General features: G+C 39.1%; 1 protein-coding gene and 2 long non-coding RNA genes across 7 annotated transcripts in view; 2 read left to right on the top strand and 1 right to left on the bottom strand.

Annotated features, from left to right (window-relative positions):
• LOC309864645 (sterile alpha motif domain-containing protein 5) overlaps window positions 1-27,889 on the top strand; it is a 909,922-nt gene that overhangs the window by 270,355 nt on the left and 611,678 nt on the right. The window lies entirely within an intron of this gene.
• Window positions 1-27,889, top strand: part of LOC309864655 — a 394,132-nt gene that overhangs the window by 171,805 nt on the left and 194,438 nt on the right. The window lies entirely within an intron of this gene.
• On the bottom strand, window positions 7,525-14,265 carry LOC309865121. 2 transcript variants are annotated; one of them, XR_014311967.1, is made up of 4 exons: window positions 14,195-14,265; window positions 13,580-13,681; window positions 12,383-12,506; window positions 7,525-7,742 (listed from the first exon to the last, which is right to left on the bottom strand). It is a non-coding gene; the product is annotated as an uncharacterized lncRNA (long non-coding RNA). The 2 variants fall into 2 exon arrangements; XR_014311968.1 differs by having other exon boundaries at window positions 12,383-12,471.

The raw sequence follows: 27,889 nt of genomic DNA, 5'->3' as shown, positions 1-27,889 counted from the left end.
GTATTGCCTATCGCTGTGTAGATGTTGATTTCACTTCCATCTTGGATTTAGGTTATCAGGAATACATTTTTAACTCTAAGACTCTATCGGGATTTCTCAACCTTGCACCATTGACATTTGGGGCTAGCTCATTCTTTGATGAGGAGAGCTGTCCTGTGCATTGTAGAATGTTTCATAGGATCTCTGGCCCTCACTAAACTGGATGACAGTAGCACCAACTGCCTCCCCCCATCCAACCATGACAGCTAGACATGGCCAAATGTCCTTTGAGGGTGAAATCACCCCCTATTGAGAAACACTGGTTCTATTTTTTTAGTATACAGACTTATAATTATTCATCTGTGTAATCCAGATTCCTAGCAGTGGCTACCTCTAGCATTTACTTGGCAAATGTTCATCAGATGATTAAATTGAAAAATTGAAACTAATATATTTGTGTATGTAGCCATCTTTTGTGCTTGAATATATTGCATTTTTTTAAAGAGAAGTCTTATGATACCTACTTTTTCTAGAAATTTATGACCAGGATAATAATTTTAATGTAATTAATTTCTATTTATTACTCATAATTACATACTTACATAATAAATTTATATTATATTGATAGATTCCTATGAATTTCACTTATATCAACATATTTATTATTTCTTCTGAAGATAACATGCATCTGGTCATATTAATGGGATATCCTGTGTCTTCCAGAAAGCTTGGTGAAAGGGTACTAGTCCTACCTGGCCCTCAGGGGTCTATGACCTGGAAGCATCTGGGGTGTGGTGCTGGCTTGCTACCCTCCATGGGGACAGCATGACAGTGAGATGGAGGTGGCTCTGACTACCTCCTGGGGAATATGATGATTCTGAGTAACCTGCAGAAGAAATTGAGACAGTAAATAAATATGGGAGAAAAGCTTTTAGGGTTAGCACCTTCATCACAGACATGTAGGAGACACAAACAGGCAACCATCAGGATGCCAGCTATAACATAACCAATGTATGGTGAGGGCATACTATGTGCCAGGCACCGTTTTAGGAACTCTACTTGATTTACTCATTTAGTCTTCACAACAAAGGCATGGGGAAGGTACCCGTATTATCCCCATTTTACAGAAAAGAAAACTGGAGCATAGAGAAGTTAGTTAACATAATTCATTAATTCAGTAGATATTATTGGTCATTAGTTAATATCATTCATTAATTCAGTAAATATTATTGGCCATACATACCACCTGCTGGGTGTTGCAGATATAATACAATGCATTCATATCAGTTACTTTTCTTGACCTCAGAACTTGTATCTATTTGGTAGAGGAGATTTTTATCTTTATTTTATTCTGATTATTCATTATTTATTTAGAGAGTGCATGAGTGAGGGGAGAGGAGCCGGGGTTATGGAGCTGAGGAGAGGGAAAGAATCTTAAGCAGGCTCCAGGTTGCATGAGGCTCAATCTCATGACCCTGCAATCATGATCTGAGCCAAAATTCAGAGTTAGACACTTAACTGGCTGAGCCACCTGGGAGCCTCCTGGTAGAGGAGAGAATTGAAAATACAAAGTATCAAGTCAAACATGTTAAATGCTATAAAAGAGCAAATTATGAGGTGTTATGTTGCCTGCTGTACAACATTGGGGAACTTATATAACTTTTCTAAACCTGTTTTGTCATCTCCAATACTGGGACAATAATATTAGCTTATGGGGTTGTTAGAAGTACAATGCCTAGCATATATAATAAGGACTTAATAAATATTATATAGTGGTAGAGTAATACGAGGAGGAGAGATTGTGTATATTTGGGTGTACCATAGCATCCTGAAAGATACTATCATAACTGAAGCTTGGAGGATTGGCCAAAGGTAGACATCTGCTAACAGAGAGAAAAATCCATTCTTGATAAAGGACACAATACAAATAAGAGAGCAGGAAAGCTCAGAAAATAGGAAAAGCCTAAGGTTTGGTTTCCTTGTGACATGAAACAATATAGAAAGAGGGGAGGCAAAATGTAGGTTGAGGCCATAGCATTAAGTTAACCTCAGGCTTAGGAATTTGGAACTTTTGTTGGGCGGTGTGGAGCAGAACGGAAGAGGGAGAGTGCTTTAGGAAGATTTGTCTGCTGTTGCAGGAAGAGTAGAACTGACTGGAGGGGAGTGGCATCTGGGACACAGTCAGAAAGAAGCCACTGCCCTGAAGTACCCAGAAGGGTCAGGTGAGGCCTGGTCTCTGCTAATGGCCCAAAGAGTGGCAGGGGAGGGAGACAGGATCATCATATTCTCCAGATACTAGAATTGACTGGACCTGCTGGAGTTGGAGGGAGGAGTTGTCACAAGACAAAAAGTTGTCACAAGACAAAAAGACCAACAGAGAGCTTTAGATACTGAGAAATGAATAACTGGAAGGATTGTATAGTGATAATGAAGATCTAGAAAACTCTGATATAAGGTAGAGAGGTGGGGTTGCTAATGATATTACCTTTTGACATCTTGAGTTCCAGGTACCATCTGTTTGGGGACATGCAACAAACAGGTATCCTTTCCAAAATGGAAATTGTAGCTGGAGATAGAGATCCAGAAGTTGTTTATGCTGATGTAGTGGTTGGAACTGGATAAAGGATACAGGATATCCTTCCGTGGAGGGTGTGGAGTCGAGCTACCAGCAGTGGCTCCTGAAGAGAACACAGAGGTCAGAAGGGAGGTGAGATTAGATCCAAGAGAGAGGAAGCCAAGAAGCCCAGGGTGGGGAATGAGTTCAGAAAGCAGGGTTGGAAATGGATGCAGATGTTTCTGAAAGACTGAGGAGGAGGAGAAGGACCAGTTGTGCTGCCCATAGGATGGGCAGCTACAATTAAATTTACTTTGAGAGCAAATTCTTCTGTTCTGTGACTGAGGCAGAAATGTTGTGGCATGTAAGGAAGGAGTGATGGGGGAGAAGCTATAGTGGTATTGTGGGATAGGGTGGAGCTCCAGGGAAACTTCTAGTCTTGGAGGGTCAGTCTTTGTAGAGTGTGCACAAGAGTATTTGAGTGTATGTGTGGAGAAGAGTACGGTGTGTGGAAGCACCCATGACCTATTTCAGCCGTCGTCACTTGTTGCTATATGGGAATGGGAGTCCGGTGTTCCTAACAGTGTGGGTTTTTCAAAAGAAGCAGACAATCTAGGTTTTTTCTTCATTTTTGATGGGAAATCTGCACTTTTTAAAATGTTGGCTCAAATTTTTGAAAACCCTGTCTAAAACAAACATGTCTGTGGGCGGGATACGGCTCATAAAACTGCTGTTTTCTTTGGTGGAGATCATGGGCTCATGAAAGTTCTCTGTAAAGAAGAAGAGAATGGCTTATCATGAGCACTGGATAAATATTTGCTGGATTGGAAACAAATTTGCACATTGATGATTTTTAAGTAGGAGGAAATGTAGGGCTTGATTTAATGCAGCTGTGATAGATGAGTACGGCCTCTAAAGAATGTTGGTAAATTAAACTATGAGACATTTCTAGTCAAAAATTTATTATTTTGCTATTAATATTGACTTCTCATTGCCAATGAATATGATTGTCTTCACACCACTGGTAATTGGCGGTGACAGTAGAACATAGTAAGTCTGCATTATCACTATATTAACACCATTGAAGACTGGTAATTATTAGAACTTCAAGAATCCCACCGCTCAATCAGTAGGTAGACACACCTTGTCTGTTCTTCGTATTATATTTGGAAGGAGTCAAATTTTTCTGAGTTAAAGTGTTAAGGAATGGACTTTATATGAGGCACAGGTAGATGGGAAGGTCAAGGTCATAAACATGAATAGAACAGAAAGTGTTTCCATTCAGGGTAATTTCTTTAACTGCAGGCAAACTGTTCATTTATCAGCCTGTCTTCTCCCCATTAGTCTGCTCAAATTCAAATAGAATTGAAATCACAAATAGTGCCCAGTGCAGACATACAGGCTGGTCGATTACCAAAAGTCTTTTGTGACTACAATTCAGGAAATTGAAGTAACCCTTGTCTATGGACTTGCCTGTGTGTTTTTTCCCTCAAGATGAAAGATCCTGATCAGAATATATGTCTTCTAGGTAAGTATTGCTGCTCTTTGACAGAGGAAAAAACTGAGGCTCAGAAAGGTCAGGTCACCAGCTGAAGGGTCATACTGGAAGTTATGGAGCTGGGATGTAACACAGGCTGACTTCAAGGCCTGTGTCTTGACACAGCTTTAGTAAAATTAACCTCTGAGTGACTTGGTCCATTGAGTTATGCAAATAAAACTCATTTTCTTCTTTAAAAAAACAATAGTCCTTCTTCTACTCTGGCCTTTGGGGATTGGTACACTTTTCCATTTTCCTAAAAGAAATTGCAGAAGTAACTCTTTGAACTCAGTACTGATGATTTCCAAGGGGAAGCTTTAGTTGTATAGCCAGGCCTAAGTTCTAATTGTAAAGACTATGGGATTTTAATTTATTATCTCTTTTTTTCCTAGAGCGTTTTGTGAAATTTCCTAGAGCATTTTGTTGCTGGGCTTGGCCCTGTGTGTAATCCTAGAAGGAGAAGGGTCTTCACCCTGCCGTTTTTCTCTGTCTATATTCTTTGCCCTGTTATTTCTCTCCTTACAGTCAAAGGTCTTACATAGCTCCTATATTTCAGAATATATGCAACTGGGAAGGGGACTTTTTAAAACCATAAATAATTAATCTATGCTTTTGTGAAGCCGTCAAAACAATGCCTACAATTGTATCCGGCAGGGAGCCCAATGGAAAGCATGAGTATGCTTTAATTTTTTTCTCCAGAAGTTCAAATGTATCTCTGCTCTTTGTCATGGATGAAAAGAAGCACCTAGGGTTTTGTCTTTTAGCTAAATGTATGTGTGTATTTGAATGCAAAGGCATAAATATTTAAATATGTAATAGGTAAGTATATGCACATATATCTAATTGCAACCTATGTATCTCTTTAGACAGATGTTAATGAAATGGTAAATATTAATACATTTTACAGGTATATAACTTCGTAGGACTCTACTTTTTTTAGGCAAAAATGTGTTTCTCTGAAACCACACCACACAGACTAAACATCTGTTTTAAAGTGTGTTAAAATCCAGCAACTCAATGTCAATTGGATCTGGCTTTACGGTATTGCTTGCTTGATTATGGCTCTCACTGGGGGAGGAGAGCTTTCTGATATCATCCAAACCTCCAGAGTACCATTCAAAGCAGCTGGTATTCTATATATTACATAATTATGAAGCACACAGTGTAGTTTAGAATACTTAAGAGGCACTAGGGGCCCACTTCTCAAAATATTTACAGCCTTTTATTCTTCTAAAAACAATAATTTGCATGCCTAAAATGATATGTGTACCTTTGCCATGCAAATTTTCTTTGGCTTCTTTTTCCTGGTGAAACTTGCTCTGAAAATATCAATGTTTAGCAGTGAATAGGCCAGAGGGAGATGTCATTGGCAAGAAAGGAGGTCTTTTAACATTTTCCCCAAATTGTGAGGATTCAGAGGGAAATGAGGAAGGTCTGAGTGAAGGAGCCCCTGTGAGAAGAGGTGTGACCTCTGAGGAGAGGCTCTGGAAACACGTGTCAGCTTTTGCATGAAAGGGGTGATTGGAGGTAAGCGCCTATCCAGTACACCAGCTCTGGCCATTCCACAGATTTAGAAGAACATTAAGAATATTACTGCTTTTGTGTAGATCCCACCGCAAGGTATTAACGCAAGTCTTCTTGCTAAGGGCTGTTTAAGTGAAACAGTGAAACTGGACATGCAGTGGGCTCCGCGCGTCCACTTCTGCCTCTCCATCTCTCTTCTACATTTTAGGAACTCATGCAGGCAACTACTCACTCAACAGACTGGGACTGTACCTGCTATGTCTTGGGTACTGTGCTGGACAACGGGAATATAAAAATAAACATGATAATGTGCTTCTAAGACATGAGCATTGAAGAGTGGGAGAAAGTCATAAATCAGTGTGGCTGGGTGTCCAAGCCATGGCAGTAAAAAGCACGTATAGGAATGGTCACGGTTTGGAGGGGGCAGTGCTCACCTCTAACTTAGGTAGCAATAGTGATGAGGAAGGGCTTTGCGAAGGAGCCAATGCCTGAGGGAGACACAGCAGGGAAACTGTTCTAGAAAGAGATGGAGGACTGGAACCCATGGGAGGGTTTGGGGGCAGAAGGAAATGACATGCTCTAATATATATATATATATATATATATATATATATATTTTTTTTTTATTATTTTAATAACACTGTCTTTTACCAAAGCACACTTTGGGGCTCTCTTAAGCTACCTTATTTTTTCTGAGTGGTCTCTGTTAGGGATCAGGGGCTTGGTCTTTACTGAAAATGTCCCAAATGGTAGTATTACCATCTTGGTGGAATAGGACTTCTCCCAAAAGTTGGGTGGGGCTGAATATCTTGGGTCAGTAATGTACCATTTATCCCTAAATTAAAACAGGTAGTAGCGTAGTTATTCTGGCCTTGATTCTATTCTGAAAGATATGATTAAAAACAGGCCAACTTCAACAGTAGATTAAAAGTACCCAGGCTCCTATTGGAACTCAAGCTTTGTCTGGCACTCTTGTTTATGGAACTGTGCTAATAAAAATACATTATAAAGAGGAATAAGTAACTGGGTCAAAGTATTGATTAATTATACATATATACATATATGTGGTTTCAAAATATTAAATGTGTACATAATGTATACTGAATATAAAATATTAAATATATACAGAGTACTTAGGGATATTATCACATATAAAAGGCAAGAAATGGGCCAGGATCTTAATGACAGTTATCTTTGAGCAGAGTATTACAAAAGACATTTATTTTCTGTTTTCTGTGTCTTGGTGAAATTGTATACAATGAAACTACATTCATTTCATAAACAGAAAAAAAAATATTTTTTCCTATAGGGAGTAATTTGTTAACATAGTAAATTAAAGTTTCCCTTTGGGAAAGGAGAGTAGGGATGCTAGTCACCATTCCCAGAAGGCAATCTTCTGTGACCAGCCTGGCCTGAAAATCATGCCCCAAAGATGATATTGTTTCTACTCTATCCTGCTGACTCACTCAGCAAGAGCGCCTACTGCAGGCTGATACCAAGAGCTAAAAGGTAAGTTGACCCCTCTTATCTAGTTTAGGAAAGAGCCATGGAGACAAAAACTTGCAAAGACATTTAACAGGCCTAATAAAGAATGTCTGATCAAGTAACAAAGAGAAAGTGCTTAATTAAAATGGAAACCTTGCCAAGTTCAACCCTAATTTCCCTGCATCTGAAAGGCTTTGCTTCAGACTTCCTGCCAGACTTCACTTCTTTCATCATCATCATAGTTAAACGTCCTCTTGAGTGCCATATACATTCCTGCCATGATGGAAACTCCCCGAGAGCCACATTATGTCCTATTCACATTTATATGCCCCACAATGCCTTGAACACAGAAGACATTCAATACATATTTATGGAATGAGCAAATGGTCCGGTATTGTGTGGGGCTAACACATACAGCAGTAATAGAAAATATTTCACTTCAGGCTCAAGCAAACTGTTTATTTTATGAATCTGACAACTGCAGTATTGAAAGAAAGTGGCCATATCTGATCTCAGCAAGGACTGATTGATTGATCGATGCTTCTTCTCTTGCTGTATGGCAAGGGAAAAGGTTTCTTCATAAGTCAGTGGCCTCTGACGTGCACCACCACCATGGCTTCTTCCTCAATGGGTAGTCTGTTTGACCAGCCAAGGTCATGTGACCTGTTGTAAGGGGAAAAAAAGTCACTCCTAGAAATATGGCAAGACAGAAACTTCTCTTTACATAACCATAGTTAGAGGGTTTATTGAAACATGCTGCCCAGAAAACAACTGTTTGTGAAGAGCTTGAGGGCATCACTATAACCTCTGTGGGAGGCTGGTTTTCTCTGGTGCCCAGACTGCATGGACAACAGAATCCATGCTATCAGTCCATAGAGCCCAACACTCCTGTCATGAGTGTTATCATTCAATTTTCTCCCAGCAAGAGTGACAGGAGCTAATTGTTTGGCCCGGTTTGTGTCCTTCCAGTCCCATGAAGTTGACTATTTTGCATAATAATCTGACTGGCTGGTTGAAGCTCCAATAATCCAGTTCCTAAGCCTGAAACTAGGAAGTGCCAGAAAGGTTGGTTCCCTATGGTGAAATGACAAGACATTTCAGGGAGAAGAAATCTTTCCAAAATTTTCTGTAATTAAAAAGTGTAGTGTATTTTTTTTTGGAAGAAACTCTACTTCTAGTGCATTTCATGTGAAGGTGATAATATTGTGAAGATGTATGCGTATATATGTGGACACACACAGGCACACATGCACACCCATGTGTGCACATCTCTTTAGTGAAATAAGTCAAATCATTTTGAGCATTGATTAGGTAAGAATTTGAGTTCTAAGGATCTTCCGATGAAAGGTAATGTTAAATGGAATTGAACTGATGCCATGGTCTGTTTTGGAGAAGAAAATTGATGTTTTTTTTTTTTTTTTCTTTTCATTAAAATAAGGCTTGAAATTTTAGTGTGCTGGACAAAGGAGCATGAAGAAACTTTTGGGGTTGATGCATATGATCACTGTCTTTGATTGGGGCGATGGTTTCACAGTCTCATATACATGTCAAAAGGTAGCAAATGGTATGTTTTAAAATATGTGAAGTTATTGTATGTCAATTATACTTCAATAAGAAAAAGACCATTGCAGTGTGCTGGGCTGGAAATCTCTTCTACGCATCTCTCAGGAAGTGTTGCATAAGACAACCAATGCAAATGCCAGTGGGTTTAATATGGCACTTACCTACATATATCATTCCTCCAACCATCCATCATTCCTTCTGGAATAATGGAAAATAGTAGGTAAATTTTGTGATAAACACATGCGTGTCCATTCAGTATCCAGGACAGATCACCAGTTGCCTGGACAGAGGGAGCAGAGTGTCCCATCGCTGACGGAGTTAGGAACATAGTTATAATCCAGAATCTGGATTGAGGACTGTGACACCAGCACGTTATAGTTATCCCTTCCACCCTACTCCATCAATTGGACTTTTTAATACACTTGAAAGTCCGATTCCCCCGGCTTCTCAATACATTGTTTTCTTGCCAATCTCTACAAATGATTCAGGCAAAACTGTAGGAATAGGGCAAAAGAGAGTTTACAAATTTCGAATGAATTTTTAAAATTTTTCTAATTTAAATTCAGTTGGCCCACATACGTTACATCATTGGTTTCTGATGTAGTATTTAATGATTCTTTAGTTGCATCAAGTGAATTTTAACACTTGTGTGTTAAGAAGCCTCATAATAGGAACACCTGGGTAAGCTCAGTTGGTTAAGCATCTGTCTTTGACCCAGATCCCTGGGTCCTCGGATTGAGCCCTGTGTGGAGACCTGCGTCCACTGTCAGGTCTCCTGCTCAGCAGGGAGTCTGCCTCTCCATTTCCCTCTGCTTCTCTCCCGACTCATGTTTGCTCTCTCTCTCAAATAAATAAATAAAACCTTTCTTTTTTCTTTTCTTTCTTTCTTTCTTTTTTTTTTTTTTTTTTTTTTTAGAAGGCTCCTAATAGTAAAGAAAGGTGATTAGATTTGTGAATCCCAGGCCCACCCCCTCCACAGCCTGGGGAGCTGGAACACATCGCCAGCTGGTACCTGGACCTTGGAAAGGGGCTTCCTGGATCTGAACTTGGGCCCAAGCCTACAGACAGGGATTGGAGTTTAAGAAGTTGGGATATAAATTGCTGGAGTTGAGGGCAGTGTGTGTGAGGGGAAGGCCTGAGCCAGAGAGGGAGCTAAAAGAAGGTAGGATGTCAGGGGCTGTGTGCCTCGCCATGATTCCCATCGTTGTGGTGGAGATTGCCTCTTCCCCGTTTACTGCCATACATCCTGAGGCGGGTGCACACTGACGCAGGGCTGAGGAGAAAGCAGGAAAGCTGAGGGGATCAGGACCATGGAGTTTGTATGGGAAGGACAGAAGAGGCCTGGGGAATCAGCAGCATCTCTATATCTGGGGGAAGTGGGGTGTGGAGTATTAGGGCAGCCTCTGGACCCACTGAGGGTGGATAAGAATTTCTTCCGTGCTTTCAGTTGGAGAAATTAAGCACATATACAAAATTTCTAAATCCCTTCATCTATTTCCATCATTTCTTATTCTCTTGCCTAAAAGCGTGTTTCATTTCAAATTAGAGTCAAGTTCCAGCTTATTTATTTATTTTTAGAAATGAATGTTTGGCAAACTAAAATCCCAGCACTTACATGTTAGAAAGAATTTTGAAATTAAACAAGGATCCTATCTCCTTCTTTTAATATCTAAAAAACAAAGCACAGTTCTTCCTTCCAGGTTGGACTCTCCTATTACAATGAACATTAATCCATACTAAACGGGCTTTAAGAAACGGGTTTTCCTCACCTCTGTTCAATTTCCTTTCTCAGCTTTAATGATTTCAGGTAGCTCCTGCTCATCTTTGTTAGCCATGCACAAATGTAAATGGTAATGAGGCTTTTGTGTATGGGTGTGAAATTCAAAATCCATCCCTAGTCTATTAACTCTGTAAAGAAACTTACACTGTAGGAGTCCATAGGAGTCTGAACAAAAAGGCTTCTATTGTACAAAACCAATTTCCATGTAATCAAGTTGGGCAATAGAGTGTTTTCTCTTGAATGATATTTGTACAATGTCGGAGAGGTCTGACCTATGCACTGTGCAGGAGAGTTCTATCACTTAGTGGGTGCAAAGGTCAGAGGAAAGAAATGTTTCTGGAATGACTTGGCTTAAATTGCAATGCTTCATAATAGCATGGTTTCGTGGCCACCTCCCTCAATGACTATTTTTGTCCGACTAAAATCTGGTCAAGCGATGCATCACTGAACTCATTTATTTAAGAAACAGCTAGAGATTATTGTTAAATAAAAAAAGTACCTCATTTTGGTTTTAAGATATTCCTTTTCCTTAATGTACTATGTTTTGTGGTTTCTTTTTTCCTTAAGTTTAAATTATCAGCTAATGCCGAGTGGCTAACGACAGCACCTGGCACGTAATAGGAAGTCAGTCAATACGTATCAAGGAATGATTGAACTTAATTTCTCTTATGCAACAGATGCAAAATAGTATGACTTAATCAGACCATACGAATCTGAAAAGCTTTTTTCACTGTGGTCTAAAATGTTAATTTCCTATAATTTTCTTGTAATGCGAAAACTAACATACCATCTAATAAAATCTTTTTGTTTGAGTAGATGTCTGCAAAGTTAGGAATAGCATTTTATAACCTAAGCAGCCAGTTGCTGATTTTTATACCCCCGACCGCATTTTAGCTCAGTCAAGAATCCCAGCGTCCTACAAGTGCCGCTCCCAATTCACCCAGATGCTTCTCGGACACCTCCTTAGGGTCCCAAGGGTGACCCGACTCTCATCAAGGCAACACACAAAAGCTCTCTCAGGATGGTCCCCGGGATCAAATAAAAGAGGCCTCGTGCTGTGTTCAGTGGGCAGCATCACACCGACATGCTGCAGGGCTCTGTCTAATAAATCAATGCTGATACAATTCGACAAGTCTGTAATCAGTTTGAGATCATGCTCCAGTATGTTCTACAGCAGACAGATCGCAATTCTCACTTTAGTTTCCTAGTAAAACAGATGATAATTGGGGAAGTTAACCTGCAGTCTACTTGTGCTACTTGTTCATAAGCTAAAAAAAGGTAACGCATTTTGTTCACTTAGTTGCCCCCAAACTGATAAAGTAGTTTAGTCTCTCACCCTTCCAGATTCCTACTTTTTCACCCACACAGTCTTTCATGCAGACGTGCTTAGAGATGTAACAGACTTCCCTCCTCTACCTCCAGACAGCATGTTCCTCTAGAGGAAGGCTCTCCAGATGTTTCACATCTCCATATCCCTGGGGCCTGGAGCAGCATTTAGAAGTTTTTCAGAATGAAGCAATAGCAATGCACTTTTTAAAGTTAAAAAAAAAAAAAAAAGAGTTTTCAGTATTGACTCAAAACCACATTTTCTAATCCTCATTTGTACTTGCATCCACAAACCAGAAACTAAGTGTAAACTCCCATAATAAAGCTCTGATACAGAAAACCAAATGTACACAGTAGAGGCCAACTATTTATGTAATCAATCCTACCAGTACCCACAACAGTAATTGAACATGACAGGTGATATTGTTTTCTTTGCTTATTTAATATTTAGGGTGTTGAATAAAATAATAATAACAGTAACAACATGCATTTAAAGGTTAAAAAAAAAAGCATCCCCTGATGCACTTTAACACACATCAGTTCATTTGACATTCACAAACCCCTTCTACATTGAGAGTTGCTTTGTCTTCATATTAGATTATTCATATTTAGGCTTAGGGGAGCTGTGACTTACCCAAGGCTTCTCAGCTGAGCAGGGCCTCTTGGACAAGGCTCCACCCCGTGGTCACAGCCAATGGATTTCCACATTGCTCCGTGCCTGGCCTTTGACACAGAGGCAACTTGAAGTTCTGGAATGTCTTAGAGAGGTCTTCTAGTTTTTAAATTCTGTGTCTTTATGCTACACGGACCTATGCTTTGAGAGTTATGATACGCTGATCTCTCTTTTTTTTTTTTTTAAGACTTTATTTATTTATTTGACAGAGAGAGATCACAAGTAGGCAGAGAGGCAGGTAGAGAGAGAGGAGGAAGCAGACTCCCTGCTGAGCAGAGAGCCCAATGTGGGACTCGATCCCAGGACTCTGAGATCATGACCTGAGCTGAAGGCAACGGCTTAATCCACTGAGCCACCCAGGCGCCCCAGATATGCTGATCTCTCTTAAGAGCCCATTTCTAATGTATGAAATTTTGGAAACGAGTTTGCTAACTGTGGTTGCATTCTAAGATTTTAAATTCTCAGCATCTTTAGGAAACAATGGGAAATTCTATGAAATTTGGCTTAAACATTTGTTTAGGAGACCAGAGTTTACTATACAAGTGCTAACAGATGTGTCACTCTAAATAACAAGACCTAATATAGGAAAAAAAAGAACTTAAAAGTACGTAAACTAGGAATGGGCTCATTGCATTTTACAGAATGAATGCCTTATTTTGTAAAAGGTCCCCACAGTTCCTTTATGTGCTTAGCTGTCTTGGTGCATTTATGTGTTTGATTGTAGATCACCAACCACTTGATAAAATGGCTGGGGGAAAAAGAGGAGGAAACATTGGTGACGTTTTGAGAGCCAATAGTAATTACAAAACACTTAAAAACAATGATAATGCATTTCTAAATTTAAGATGTGAACTAATGGAAGAATTTCATTTGAATCACCTGATTTAATTTATAGGATTTTTGTGAAAGTCTCCATTGACAGCCTACGATGCTTTGTTGCCTGAATTCAGAATGTGTTTCATTCATTCATTCAACACATAGCTATTGGATGTTTAATACATTCCAAGTACTGTGCAGAGTGATGATGAACCAAACCAAACACAGTTTCTGACCTGCTGGAGTGTGCACTGTGCTCTTTGGCAATGTGATTTGGAAGTTTTACGGGGCTAGCAGATGTGAAGTGATAATGAAGAATAAGTTCTTCTTTTAAAAACTTACTCAAGCATCTCCATGTGATCATTTCTTTGCCTTTCATTGTGTATCTCCTTCATATATTTTCTGAGATCTATTATAATGAATGATTATTACTTTCTGTATTATCTGTAAAAGATAAAGGAAAAAGCTTTTCTTAATTTGGTTCTTGGCATATTTATATGAATGTTTTGAGGCTCTAGAAATGGCAATTATCATAAATATCCCAACTGGCACATTTTATTAGCATGAGCTCACATAATATAGATGAATCAACCTGACGTTTTTTTTTTCCTTCAGCTGTTTGGCCACCATATTAATTGGTTCTATTACAGGTGGATAGAATGATCTTAATTTCCTTTGGTAAGCTTGAGTGATTTAATCTCATCAGTGAATTGTGGGTTGAAGATATATTTCAAATTTTTAAATCCCATCACTTTGAGGAAGATTTCCCTGCCTTATGGATTTAATGAAAGAAAGTTACCTGTTAATACTTCACATGCATTTCCTTATTCATGTGGAAGTAGAGTTACAACTCCAGACTGTTTATGTAAGCCATCCGTAGGAGCTGGTTCTAATTCATTTATTTTTACCATGATTACAACTTTTAGTTGAGCAAATATTGAACTTTATTAATCCTACCTGTGTATCCTGCTGGGTAATAAAATGTATTGGCACATGTATTTAAGATTCTTCAGGCTTTGAACAAAAATGTTGCCATGGGAACCGGATTTCATAGCCCATAGTCCTTTGCACAACTACACCTGCCTTATGGTAGAGGTTTCCATGGCAACATTTTTGTTCAGGGAACATAGAACTTGAACAGAATATGCCACGAGTCTCTTTTCAATGTGTACGTTGATCGTTGTGGTATTACTATAGTTAATGTGCATATTAGAAATACCAGGGGCTCCATGATGGGCAGCGATGTTGTTCTTACTGCCACTGAATAGATTCCTATCGTGTTTTGTAGTCACAAGGCATCGGATTAGGAAATTAGAGCAATTTCTAGTCTCTTTTCACTGTCTCTCCACCCTGCACTCTTTCGACCCTCCTGCCAGAGTATGGCAAATAATCCTCCATGGCTGGCATGACCAGAATGATCATGTGTGATAATGCCAGAGCTGTAAGGGAAAGATGTGTAACTAATATCTGGCCAAGCTCAGCAGGCTTTCTTTAAAGGGCAGCATCAATCTTGGGAGCCTCTACTACTGCAGAATAGTCTACTAATTGTTCTTCAACTTCCTCACACATACTTTACTCCAAAGAAGGTCATGAGCTCCAATAACAAAGTATCACGAGGATGGGGTAAGGATTAGTTTTCTTATTTTTGATCTAATGTCTTCTCTCTTTATCTCTTATATATTTACATTCAGCATAAAAAAAAAAAAAAAAAGTTGGCAACTCCTAAATTAAAGCGACCCAAGTTCTTTTTTGGCTTGCCATACATGGGTGTCCTATCACGTCGGTAACTAAGGCACTTGTTACCGGGAAGAAGGCACTACGGCCTCACAGTGGATATTCCGGGGTTATCACTGTTGTGTTTTATGGTTCTCTCACCTGTTCTGTGCACACTCATCTGTCAGGACCAGGCTGTCATTGCTGCCAGGTCTGTTGGCATGTTGCTATTTCTTGGCAGGTCTCAAAACATGCAGCACTGGATTTTGAAGTAGCCTCAGCTGCTGTTCGTGGTATACAAAGGAGCTGAATGGGGGGATATTATTAATGCCAATCATCCTCTACCCACAAGGGTATCAAAGGGACTTTTAGAGACCACAGGGCTGCTTTCAGCAGAAACCCTAATCAGATCATCTTCCTTGATCAGGGGAAGGAATGTAGGAAAATGAAGTGGGTTAAAGGAATTAGAACAAGTAAATGCATTCTGAATACATTCCCGACAAATTAGCCCAGAGTGCAAATAGACATTGATTTGTCTGATTGAGTGGAAGTATAACTTAGAAGCCCGAGGTCAGGCTTCTGCCAGTTTGAGGCCTTGGGAAGTTAAACAAATACAGGGGAGTGTGAAAAACACATTTATTTATAAAGCTGGAGAGGAGAAAGGAACAAATACAGGAAGAGAGGGAGGGGAGGGGAGGAGAGAGGCAGGGACAGGGAATAGTGAAATGACAGACCCGACTCGGGGAGTCGCGCTAGAGCAACGCTATTACAAGGCAGGGGCAGAAAAATTGTAGGTGAGTTTCATCTAGAGGAAAATACAAGAAACGTAGAGGAATGGGTACTAAATCAGGAGTCAGACAGTCTTGGTTTTCCAGCTACCTATAATCATGGATTTGTCACCTCAGTTGTCTTTCTGGAAAATAAACAATGAGGCCTTTGGATGAGGCCTGAGCTAAGGTTTTAAAACTCTGTTGTATGACTGCGTGTGTGTAAATACAGTGGAGAAGCCTCACGGGAAACATTTTTGTCTCCTGAAAAACTACGTCAACTAGACCCGCTTTCATTTGCTGAGCACTGTAATGAAATTTCACTTAAAGAAAATGCTGCCTGAACTCTAAAAAGTTTCAAAACTATTGGGACTGCTGATTTCCTAAATCCTGCCCAGCACTAATATTCTACTCTGTGCCCCAGTCTCTACTAAGCTAATAACATGATGGATTTTAACCACTGTTTAATAGAGTTATGAGAGCTTTGAGCTCATGGCCATTGCACAATCAATATTTCTTGACTTGAGCTGAATTAAATTTCATCCGTTCTGGAAATGGACCCCACAGATCCTTTTCCTAAAATGCCAAAGAAGTTATTTTAATCAACGAAAGGCCCATAACACAAAACAAACCACAGCTCTATCCTTGCAAGAAACAAAAAGAACAACAAAAAACAGGGTTTGGACACACCTGAGAGATTTTGTGCCATGGTCCCTGGATGTCAAAATCAAGGGAGGATGAAGAAAGCCAGCTGTCCTAACCACAGCAAGAATGCACAAAAGATTGGGATCCTGCCAGGTGTACCAGAGGAGCACGGATGAAACCATGGAGTCTTTAGCCCTTTTTGAACTTGAAGATGGAGGGAGCTGTGGTCAAGGTCTGAAACATGTGAAGAATATGCGTATCACAAACAGATTTGTTGACCCAGTCCTGCTTGGTTGTTACAAGGGAACCAACTTTCCTTACAACTTTAGAGTCATGCGTTTAGGCCAAAAGGAAGTCCTGCTTTGTATAGGAAGTGGTTTACTAATGCGATTCTTTACTGTCCGAATTCAAATAAACTGGGCGTGTTAAACTCAACCCCAGTGGGATGAACATGATAGATTGATTATCTGGGCCTCTGCCTGCATCAGTTTCCTGTGTGTGGTCTGGCAAGTGTGCCAGGGGAGAAGAAATGTGTAGTTCTTGGGTTCTATGCTCTGGACAGAGTGTTACACTACTAAGATAGACTAGTGGTGGTCATCTCCTTCTCAAGGAATGGACTTAATGCATGGCATAGTCTTAGTTTCTTTACTTGACCTCACAATGATACATAAGAAGGAAAGAAACACATTCTCCCATAACATTTCTTTCTGAAATTTTTGTTTATTTTTGGTAAAGTCCAATAGATGATAATTGGCCTTCAAAGTATATGGGGGCACACCTACACATATATGTGTATGTTTGTGTAACATATGTGTATACATAAAGACCATTAGGGCAACATTTTCTAGTGGTCCACCAAGAGGGCTACTATTTTCAAATGTTCCCAGGTGGATGGGGATAGAGATGGGAACACTACAGATAAAGGCAACCTTATGTGTTATGTGCAGAGGCGTGAAACTGCCTTGGAGTTTCTCATTCTAAGGAGCAGCAGATGGTTCTCTCTGGAGCAGGCTAGAACTTGGAGTGACTTGAGCTGTGCCAGAAAAGAGAGATGAAGCCAAATAAGATTTGTGATTTACACAGATGCCGGATAATGGAGAGCCTTGGTTGCTCTGATATAATTGGGTTCATCATTTCACAGGTAATAGGACACCACTGACGAGTTTTGAACATGTAAGTGAAATTTGCATCTGAGAAGGTTGATTCTGGAAGGTGGATGGAGAATGGGTGACTTGCAAGAGTGAAATCAAAGAGATCTGTTGGTTTAGGGCTGATTTGTTCATACAGGAGAGGGAAAAAAAAAGCCACACTGCCCCCCACCACCACCCCAGAGCCTGAATTTACAACACTAGCAAGAGGGATGGAGATAAAGGACATAAGAGAGTGTATAGAGTCTCTTTGTATTCTACTCAACCCCAGTAAGCTCTTTCCATTTACACTTCTGTCTCATTAGGTGGAGGTGGATGTTATGAAAGATGCTTAATGTGTTTTGTTGACTTATTCACCTCTTGCTTTCATTTGTTCCCCTTTTACTACTTGTTACACTTCATTCGAGTCTTCTAGATAAGGGAAAAGAAAGAAAGGGACAGCATTCTAGCTCCTTAAAAGCAAAGTAACTAATAGGTTATGAATGAGCTGAGTTTATTATTTTTTCAGTAAGCCAGGATTTTCTGTAATGAATTTTGTCAGGGAGATCTAATTAAACCATCATAGCAGTCTCTGAGAATAGTAACAGGAAGCATGTTCAATAGGTTCTTGCTAGGCAGGATTTGTTTTTTCTCCTGTTATTACCTCTCCTAACTTTATAATGCACCTTTCTCTACAGTCTACCTACCGGAGACTCATTCTGTTGCAAAGTTAGACACATCTTACCAGGACAAAAACTTAACCCTGTGGTACATGTAAGAAGAATAGGGGTTCCTGTAGAAATGTAGTAAATCCACCCCCCCCCCCGTTTTTTGTTGTTGTTGTTCTGGTGGGAGGATAAAGTTAAAATATCTAGGTCCAACTAAACTTCATCATCTTTAAATAAACAATAGAAGTCACAAAAGAAGTTGAGCTTGAACCCAAACTCTTTTGATCTTAAAATAAAATATTTAATGTGGAATAAATACTTTCAGAGCTCTCACTCTGAGAAAAAGGTAGGTCAAATCAAGCTTAAAATTCTCTCCCCATGTACACAACCGCATGTATTAATTTTAGAGTTTTAGTGCTAAATTTGAACACACATGAATGGTGAGGAGCAAGCAAAGAGACTTTTCACCCCAAACCTGCTCAGGCTATTAGCATTCCCTGTGCTCTTGTTCTCCTCCTTTCCTTCTGACATAACATCTTACAGCCTCAGATGAAAAGACTTATTGGATTCTCTGTTGTCAATTGGACAAGCCCTCTCTGGGGTCCTTTCTGTCAAGATGCTCAGATTCCATTTGAATTTAAAACAGACCAGTAGGCTTAGGAAACGTGGCAGCCGTGTGTTCAGGGAAACTGAGAAGAGAGTTATTTTTAAAATATTTTCTGAAGTCTTCATTCCCAAAGCTGGTCGAGGAAAAACTTGGAGGAAGGTTCAGAGTGTTTGTAAGCAGCTGACTGCATATGAGATCTGGGCGGGAATGATAATCACTTTTGACAGCAATTATTGGAGCCACACACTGAAAATTTTCAGTCAAAAAAAAATTGTTTTTTTAATTTAATGGACCAAGACATTTAAGGAATCAGTAATGTTTGGGCTCTTGGAGCAACTCCTTTCTTTTGGTAGACCATTTGGTAAAACATACTTCTTCCTTTATATCAAAGAACCATGATTTTAATCTCTTATTTTACTAAAATCTAAATGATCTCACATCACATTTGTTTTCAAGAAGTTATATTCACTCCATCCTTTTTTTTGTCTTTTTTCAGTGGAACGATAATTGTCTAACTAATATCCTGATACCAGAATATGTTCAGCTGAATTGTGTGATGTGATAGAAGACACAAGGAGAGAGAAAAGAGTCATGTCAAGAAAAGAAGAAGAATGTAATAACATAGAATAGAATAATATAGAGTAAAATCTATAATTGCTAGTAAATGCCTGTGGAATGTGTAAGAATAATTTAGATAGAAAAGTAAATTTAATTTTACCATGACATTTTTCTCCTTTTCTTAAGAGCATTAAAATTTTTAAAGGTAATGCTTACCAAACTATCTTTTAAGATATTAGGGATGAGAGTGAGTGTTTAGATTTAATTTTACTCATATTATTATCTACCTTCATTGACAGAGCCATAAAAAAGATGGGAATTTCCTTGTCTTTTTATGTGTACTTAACTCCGATTGATTTTTACTGATAAGAGTGCATTAGGAGAATTCCCCCAATATTCCACAACATAAAACTGTCCCTGCAGTCTGTCTTGTCTCCTGATCACCAGGCCCATTCATCTCTCTTTTTCTGTTCTGCCATCAGCTAAAAGCCTCCCTTGGGCTTCAGTATCCCTTCCCTCCTGGTCTGGAGCTAAGTCACAGCCCATTCCAGACCAAAATCACTCCACTCCCTGGTCCCCCAAATTACAGTTCTTTTGGGTTTAGTCGGCTGCATAATAAATACTTTGCACTACCTGATGACTTTATAACATCAGTAACTGTTGCTTCTTTCTCAGGGCTATAAGCTCTGGTGGCCAGGAATACGGTCTTATATCCCTTTTGTGTTTCAGTGTACACTTAGCCCTTAGAATTAACCAAATCTTCCAAATCCTAGTCTGTGAAAGACTTTTCTCCAAAAGGAAAAATGGTATTAATGTAGTGAGTTAATTTTTAATTTCAATTTATTTGATAATTTTTTAAAAGATCTTATTTATTTGACAGAGACACAGCAAGAGAGGGAACACAAGCAGCGGGAGTGGGAGAGGGAGAGCTTCCTGCTGAGCAGGGAGCCCGATGCTGGGCTCCATCCCACGACTGTGTGGTCATGACCTGAGCCGAAGGCAGATGCTTAATGACTGAGCCACCCAGGTGCCCCTATTTGATGTTTATTCTCAAATAATGTTCTCTCAAATTTTTGTGTGAAAATATTCTTTTTAAAAATAAAATTATGGGGCACCTGGGTGTTTAAGTGTCTGCCTCCAGCTCAGGTCAAGATCCCAGGGCCTTGGGATCGACCCTGGGCCCCCCCCTTCAGCAGAGAGCTTCCTTCTCCCTCTCCCTCTGCCCTTCCCCCATCTTGTGCTTCTTCTTTCTTTCTCTCTCTCTCAAATGAATAAATAAAATCTTTAAAAAAAATTTTTAAAGAAATAAAGTATTAATGATTTTAAATGGCCAGATTGTCATTTTTAATATATATATATATAATATATAACATATATTATATATATATATAATATATAACATATATTATATATATATATAATATATAACATATATTATATATATATATAAAACCTCAGGGGGCACTTGGGTGGCTCAGTTGGGTAAGCTTCGGACTCTTGATTTTGGCTCAGGTCCTAGTCTCAGGATGGTGAGATCAAGCCCCACCCCAGGCTCCACACTCAGCAAGGAGTCTGCTTCTCTCCCTCTCCTTCTGCCCAACTGCCCTTGTGTGCCTATGTACAGGCAGTAACACTCTCCCTATCAAATAAATAAATAGATCTTTAAAAAGTTTCATTACATTTGAAAAAAAATACCTTTTTTTTATATCCTTTAAAAGTGAAATCCGGGGTGCCTGGGTGGCTCAGTGGGTTAAGCCTCTGTCTTCGGCTCAGGTCATAATCTCAGGGTCCTGGGATTGAGCCCTGCATCGGGCTCTCTGCTCAGTGGGGAGCCTGCTTCCTCCTATCTCTCTGCCTGCCTCTCTGCCTGCTTGTGATCTCTGTCTGTCAAATTAATAAATAAAATCTTTAAAAAAAAAAAAGTGAAATTCTTAAATGGGTGATGGGCATTAAGGAGGGCACTTGATGCAGTGAGCCCTGGGTGTTGTATGTAAGTGAGGAATCACTAAATTCTACTCCTGAAACTACTATTATACTGTACATTAACTAACTAGAATTTAAATAAAACTTGAAACATAAAACAAAACAAACAATGAAATGCTAATGCCTAGGAACTACTGGTTGACGATCCTTCTCTAGCGGGCTTGCCAATTGCCCCTTCTTGGGAGCTCCTTTAACTTTAATTGTATGCATCAGGCCCTCAGCCAAGGCCTTCCTGCTCTTCATCTTTTTTTTTGTTTTGTTTTCCTTTTTTTTTTCTCACTCTTTTTTTTTGCTCTTCATCTTTTTACGTATTTCCTTGTATCTGCAGCTGATTTAAAGAAAGCCCCATTAATGCTTGTCTCTTCATCTTCAGGGCACCTAGTTATGATTATAATATTTTCAGCAAATCTCAAGAACATACTTGTTAAATCAAATCATTGAGTATTCAGAATTACTAAAAATTTTGAGAGCTAAAAGAAGCCATGGACGTTGGTGGATTAATTTTTATTAAGAAGATTAAGATTACACATTCCAGTTGATAAAAATAGCAAAGATCATGATAAACTCACTAATGTGTACATTAGACTATGAGTCACGGAAAATTATTGAAAACCACATTGACTTTACAAGTCCTGCATAGTATTCTACTAAATGCTTAAGGAAAGAAAGAGGAGTCGTTAGTAGGACTGCACTGTATGCTAGTGAATTTGGTGACTATAAACTTTATTTTGGTTCCAATAGAAAGTTCGTTTTTTCTTCCACATTGGGTGTATAAAATAGTGCCTTTTTGTGTATGCATGAACACACATATATACGTACACATGTAGTTTTAATAGTCTTTAAAAAATTTTTTTAAATAGTTTTTTCAAATTGAGAAATACTTTTCTGCTTTCTTCAAGTTGTATCTAGCTATCAGTTTCATTCTTACGGATACTCTTAGTCTGTGGAACATATTTTCTGCTGAGTGCTGTGAAATTTAATTCAGAAGTAGTGCTTTATTGATGCTTCGTTTTTGTGACCTTTCCAGTCCTGTGTTGGTGACATATTGGTCCTCTGTCTCCAGTGCTTTGAGAATCTAATAGATAGGATGGAATGGGTCAGATAATGAAAGTCCCTGGTACATTAACTTTCAATTTCATGAATGTCTGAATATTGCAGAGAAGATGAATAGCAGGACTTCCTTTGCTTTTACATTTTAACATTTATAAGCTAGTTAAATTTCCCCTGTATTATCAGCAGCGGAGTCCTCGTCTACAATATGAACACATACATTTATATTTTGGAACAGAAGTGTAAGAGTTTAAAATAATTTATAAACCACAGAGCAGGCAACTTATAAATGCCTGCTACTAAGAGAGATGAATAAATAGGGGTTTCATTTCAGATGAGTTATAGCCTGTGAAGTACACATTGAAAGGGCTCCTTCTTTATTTCTCTTTGTTTTACTGACATGAGCAGGGAGTTGGGGTGTGTAGTCAGTCCTATGGCTGATCTGTTATTAGGTAGTTACAATCATCCCCAAAAGCAGTGTTATTGTTTTGAAGCAGCATTAATCTTCTCTGAAGATGTTATAGCAAGCATAGTCATTTGAAAGAATCTGTTGAAACAGACTGATCTTTGGGGTGAAGCTCAAGTCACTACAGTGATAAGAAATAAAGACGGGTCCTGAGTGATTAGGCAAGGGCAGGAGGAGAAGGCACACAGCTGGTGGGCTGGTGGGGTTCCGAACACTGACATGTGAACTCATTTGTATTCCCTTGGGTTATCTTATAGACATTGCATCATCTGTTGTTGCCTTGCTCAGTTCCCACCACTGTATTTATGGTATCCATTTTTATGAAATATGGCGAGAATGAGACAATACAATTTGGCCTTTTGGACTGTGCTTGATATTCCAGCTGTGTGGGAAAACTTGTGCTCTCTTGCCATGCTAGAAAAGCTGTGTTGGGGATCTGCAATTATGTTGTAAATGGGAAACGTAGACATTGGGTTCATCCAACGGGAAACTCTGACGTGGAAACTTCACCCCCCATGACTCCTGAAAGATGTGATTTGGTGTCTGTAGTAGATGCTTTTGTGTTTTGACACAGAAATGAAGTCAGTCTACATGAAGATAGATGTTTAGATCACTGTTTCATGATCTGGTTTCTTTGAGAAGATATCAGGCTTCTGGCTCTGCTTCCATGCTCTCCCATGGTGATATCCATTTCCTCAGAGGCGTCATTTGCTTTCTCAGTTGCTATTTCATTTGAAGAACCTTTTTTTTTTTTTTTTTTTTTTTGGTTCATCTCCCCTTTGACCAATCCATACAAGAAGTATCCAAGCATGATGATCCATCTTGGCCTTCACCCTTCACCTTTCTTCCACCCACCAGGGGGCTTCATCTCTTTTGGCAGAGACTCAGTGGTGCTCCTTACATTATTCTACTGTGCCATTCCTGGGTCTGTTCACATTGAGGTCCATTCCTTGATTTCCCAATGTTTCCCCCTCTCTGCCCCATAATACAAGTGGCAGACTGCCTCAGGGTCTCAGGGGATGCTGCCACTGGGAGGGGGAACACTGGAGTGAGACTGGGAAAGGGAAGGAAGAAGCTGGAGTATTTCCTCCCTGCCCCTTACCTCAGGTAGGATCTCCAGCAGGAGGTACATCACCTCTTTAGAGATAATTCCTTCTGAACAGGTCCTCTAAGATTCTAGATTTTGCTGGGTGACACAGGCCCCTAATCTCTGTTACCCACTTGTTTCTTCCATCCCTCTCTGCTGAAGGTAGCATCAGCTTCCTGCTGTCTTTATCTGGAGGTTGCATTGCAGTCTGTGTTTGGCTTCTCAGCTTTTTCATTACCTGTGTAAACAAGTCTTGGCACCAAACTTACTCTCTTTAAAAACAAAGAATGGTTTCTGTTTTCCTAGTTGGAGCCAGACTAATATATCCACTAACTAACTACTCCATATACATTCCTTGCTACACATTACCCTCAAGGCTAAATACAAAATTTCTCATCCAGCTGATCTTCTCAGCCATATCAAACTAAGTATTTCACTTCCTGATGGGTGTTTTAATTGGTTAGTGTGCAGATTCAAAAAAGACTGCTGTTCCAAATTCTTCTTTCCTAGTGTACATGGCTAGAAATGATCTGCCTACCTCTGTACTTACATTAAGCATGTACAAGAACCACTTTAAATTCATTATTTAAAAGCAAATCTTTTCCATCCTACTAGATTATGAGACCTTTAAACTCAGTCTCTGTCTCTTTTCTATGTAGACCTCACAGCCCAAGCACAATATTCCATACACATAAGGTGCTCAAAATACTTGTCATGTGAGTGAATGACAGTGGCTTTCAAACCAAAAAAGGAAGTTTTTACAAAAAGACTCCTTTGCTTATAATTTTATTGATTACCAGTTGCTAAGAAGAATCCAAAAGAGAAACAATTTATCCTTCTAGAATACCAGATAGAAATTGTACTATGTATATATACAATTGTACTATGTATATATACAAAAATATGTATGCTTTTGTATGTATATAAAAGGCATTTATCAAAATAGTATACTGATAGACATCCTGAGAGTGTTAATATGCTTTTCCCAAAAATAGGCTCATCCTTCATTTTCACCAAGAGCATTGATCTAATAAGTATTTTCTTATATTCTGTTAGTTACTTCATTTCCTTTTACATAAGTGGACACTATTGGTTGATTTACCCAGTGTTCACTCTCCTCTTATTCCTTCCTATGTACATCCACGTCAAAGCTCATGGCTTCTGGGAAAAGATAGCACCATCCTCAGCTAAGGGGTGGACATATGTTAGTCCAAACCAGCGAGGACAATCTGATTCTTCTTACCATGGTGATTGGTTCAGATAACCAGACTTAAGCCAATAAGATCATGGAATTTCTCTGGCTAGTCTGGACAGAGATTGGTTCAAGAAAGGAAATAAGATCCAATTTAGGTCAGGAAGACATAGAGGAGAAATCTAAGGACTTCTAAGGAAGTTGTTGGAAGAAATATTCTGACCCCTTCTGGACTATAGAGGTGATGCTTAGAACCGCTACAACCATCTTTGCCTCCATAATGGAAGCCGGGAGGAAGACAAAGCTCAGCCTATGGAAAAGAGGGTGGAGAGATGGAAATAAACCGGGTTCTTGGTGACATCATTGAGTGGCTGACTCAGAATTACATCTAACTTTACAGAATTACTTTCCTGTTTGTGAATCTGACCCTTTGAGTAGGTTTTTCTTTTTCTTTTGAATGCATTTGAAAATATCTCCACTAATAGACCATGCTGAGAACTAAAATGCTCAGATACTGAGTCAGCGAAGTCTGTAAACACAGGGGTAAAATTAGACTAACAGAAGATGAACCAAAGAGACAGAAGGATGCCTCCTCAGTGATCTCAGCTTTCTTTCCTTCTCACTCTCTTCCTCTTAGTCATTATCTTTAAGATGCTCACTGTAGAGTGGTCCACTTTCAATTTGGGGTCATTCATTATCAAAATATACGTGGTATGAAATGTACCCATAAAAATTATAAATAAATAAATATATATATACTCTCTCTATATATATACACTCTCAAGATGTCTATCAGTATACTCTTGTGATAAATGCCTTTTATATACATACAAAAGTATATATATATTTTTTTATATATACATACATATATATATATAGTATGAGACACACATGTATAGACAATGTTTGCTTTACTCAATAGACTAAAAAACAATTTAGGATTCTCAAGTACAGAGGATCTTGGAGGAGTAATTTGAGTGACTAGAAGACTTAAACCAATAAATTTTGACAAGTGTGGAACAGGAAAGCCTCAAAACTACAGAGAACTGTTGAGGAAAACATAAATTGGCCATTGAAAGATTGTGACAAATATAAGAAAATATAAAAATATGAAACGAAAGGTTAGAGTTTGGGTAAGAACCTGGGGTCAGAATATAACATGGTTAAGACCTAACCACATGGATCTTGGAATCAGACTGACTTTTATGTTCACTTCCTGGCCCTGCTTCTGGACTAAGCTTTCTCATCTGTAAAACGGAGTAATAGCCTTGTCTCATCGCATTATAAGAATTTAAAGCGAAGTATGTATTTAAATGTCTATAAGATACTGCCTAAGACATGGATGCTAGGAAGAACTTCCTTCTCCTGTTTTTATTCTTTCTACTACTATCATTAAGCAGGAGTGGTCCCTTATGATGTGGGAGAAAAAGGATAGAATTGACTTATATAAAGTGAATCTTATGTGTCAAAGGCAGCGGACAGACATTATCTCATTTGATCCCACCATAACCATGTGGGGGAGATGTGACGAAGCCTCTTTTCAAATGAGGAAACCAAAGCTTGGAAGTATTTATTCACCTGTCTGAGGTAAACCTGAGCCTGGAAGCCAGGGTTTTGATCCAAAGCCCGTGGTTTTTCTCTGTGTTTGTTCTGGTATTTAAATTCTCTAAATAGGTGTTCTTTTACATTATGAGATTTTGCATTCATCAGAGGAAATGTCTGTATATGTAAATTCCCAGCACTGATAGACCAGGTGATTATTTATAGCCTGTTGACATTTGCAGAGTTTTCCGCTCACATTTACATTAGCCTGACACCCCCTAGAGAAGGCTTGGAAATGTTTTGATGGCATGTCAGAGATTTCTAATATGTGCCCACTGACTCATTCTATGAACACTTATTGAGTGCTTACTATATGCAAGGGTAAAACGTAAAATCTTTCAGGCACAGTTGCACAGAACATCTATTACAAGGGCAATCATCTCTCAAAAATTATTCTGGGCAGGGGTTCCAAAATGCATGTTCATGGGTTGTAGAGGGATTGATCTATGAGAATCAGCTATACTCCTGGCAACACAAACAGAAACAGTTAAGCTTGGGGAGGACAGCACTGGACAGAGGCAGAGGAAAGAGAAAAACTCAGCAGGACGGATAAAAGAGTTAAAAAAAACCTGAAAAACTTTAAAAGCAAAGAGCACTTAACCTGTAGTAGTGGAAGGAAGAAGGATGTGGAGCAGAAAACAAGAATTCAAGTAGCATCTCTGCTGTTGAAGAACCATATGGTCTTATGTGGGCATTTGCTGCCATTCCTTGAAACTCAGGCTCCTTAAATAAAATATTAAAAAAAAAAAAAAAAAGAAACTCAGGCTCCTTGTTGATAAAATATAGACAATACCCCTCTCAAATGAGGCAGTAACTGTTTAGTAAAATGCAGAGTGGTGTTTAAATGGCAAAATGAGATCATTATTCACATTTATTTTAAGTTTTCTTTGATGCTCTGGAAATCTTCGAGGTGAGCAGAGGCAAAGGCCAAGTGTAATGGAGAGACAGCCTGGTTTGCAATTGAGCATGGATTAGGGCATGAAGTGATGAAGAAAGAGACGTCTGCTTATCCGTATATATCAACAGAGGCAAAACAGCAAGTGAGTAATTGAAAAGGACTCTGGATTTTGAACTGGAAAAGCCAAAAATGTTTACTCAAAATACATACCACAATTAAAGAGGGATCGCATGAGTTATTTACCTAGGATATGCTTATAGCCAGCACTCACTAAAATTTAAGAGACAAT

The sequence above is a fragment of the Mustela nivalis genome, assembly GCF_964662115.1.
Source record: "Mustela nivalis genome assembly, chromosome: 5".
Taxonomy (NCBI): domain Eukaryota; kingdom Metazoa; phylum Chordata; class Mammalia; order Carnivora; family Mustelidae; genus Mustela; species Mustela nivalis.
Note: the sequence above shows the minus strand (reverse complement) of the source record. Positions and strands in the feature narration are given on the sequence as shown.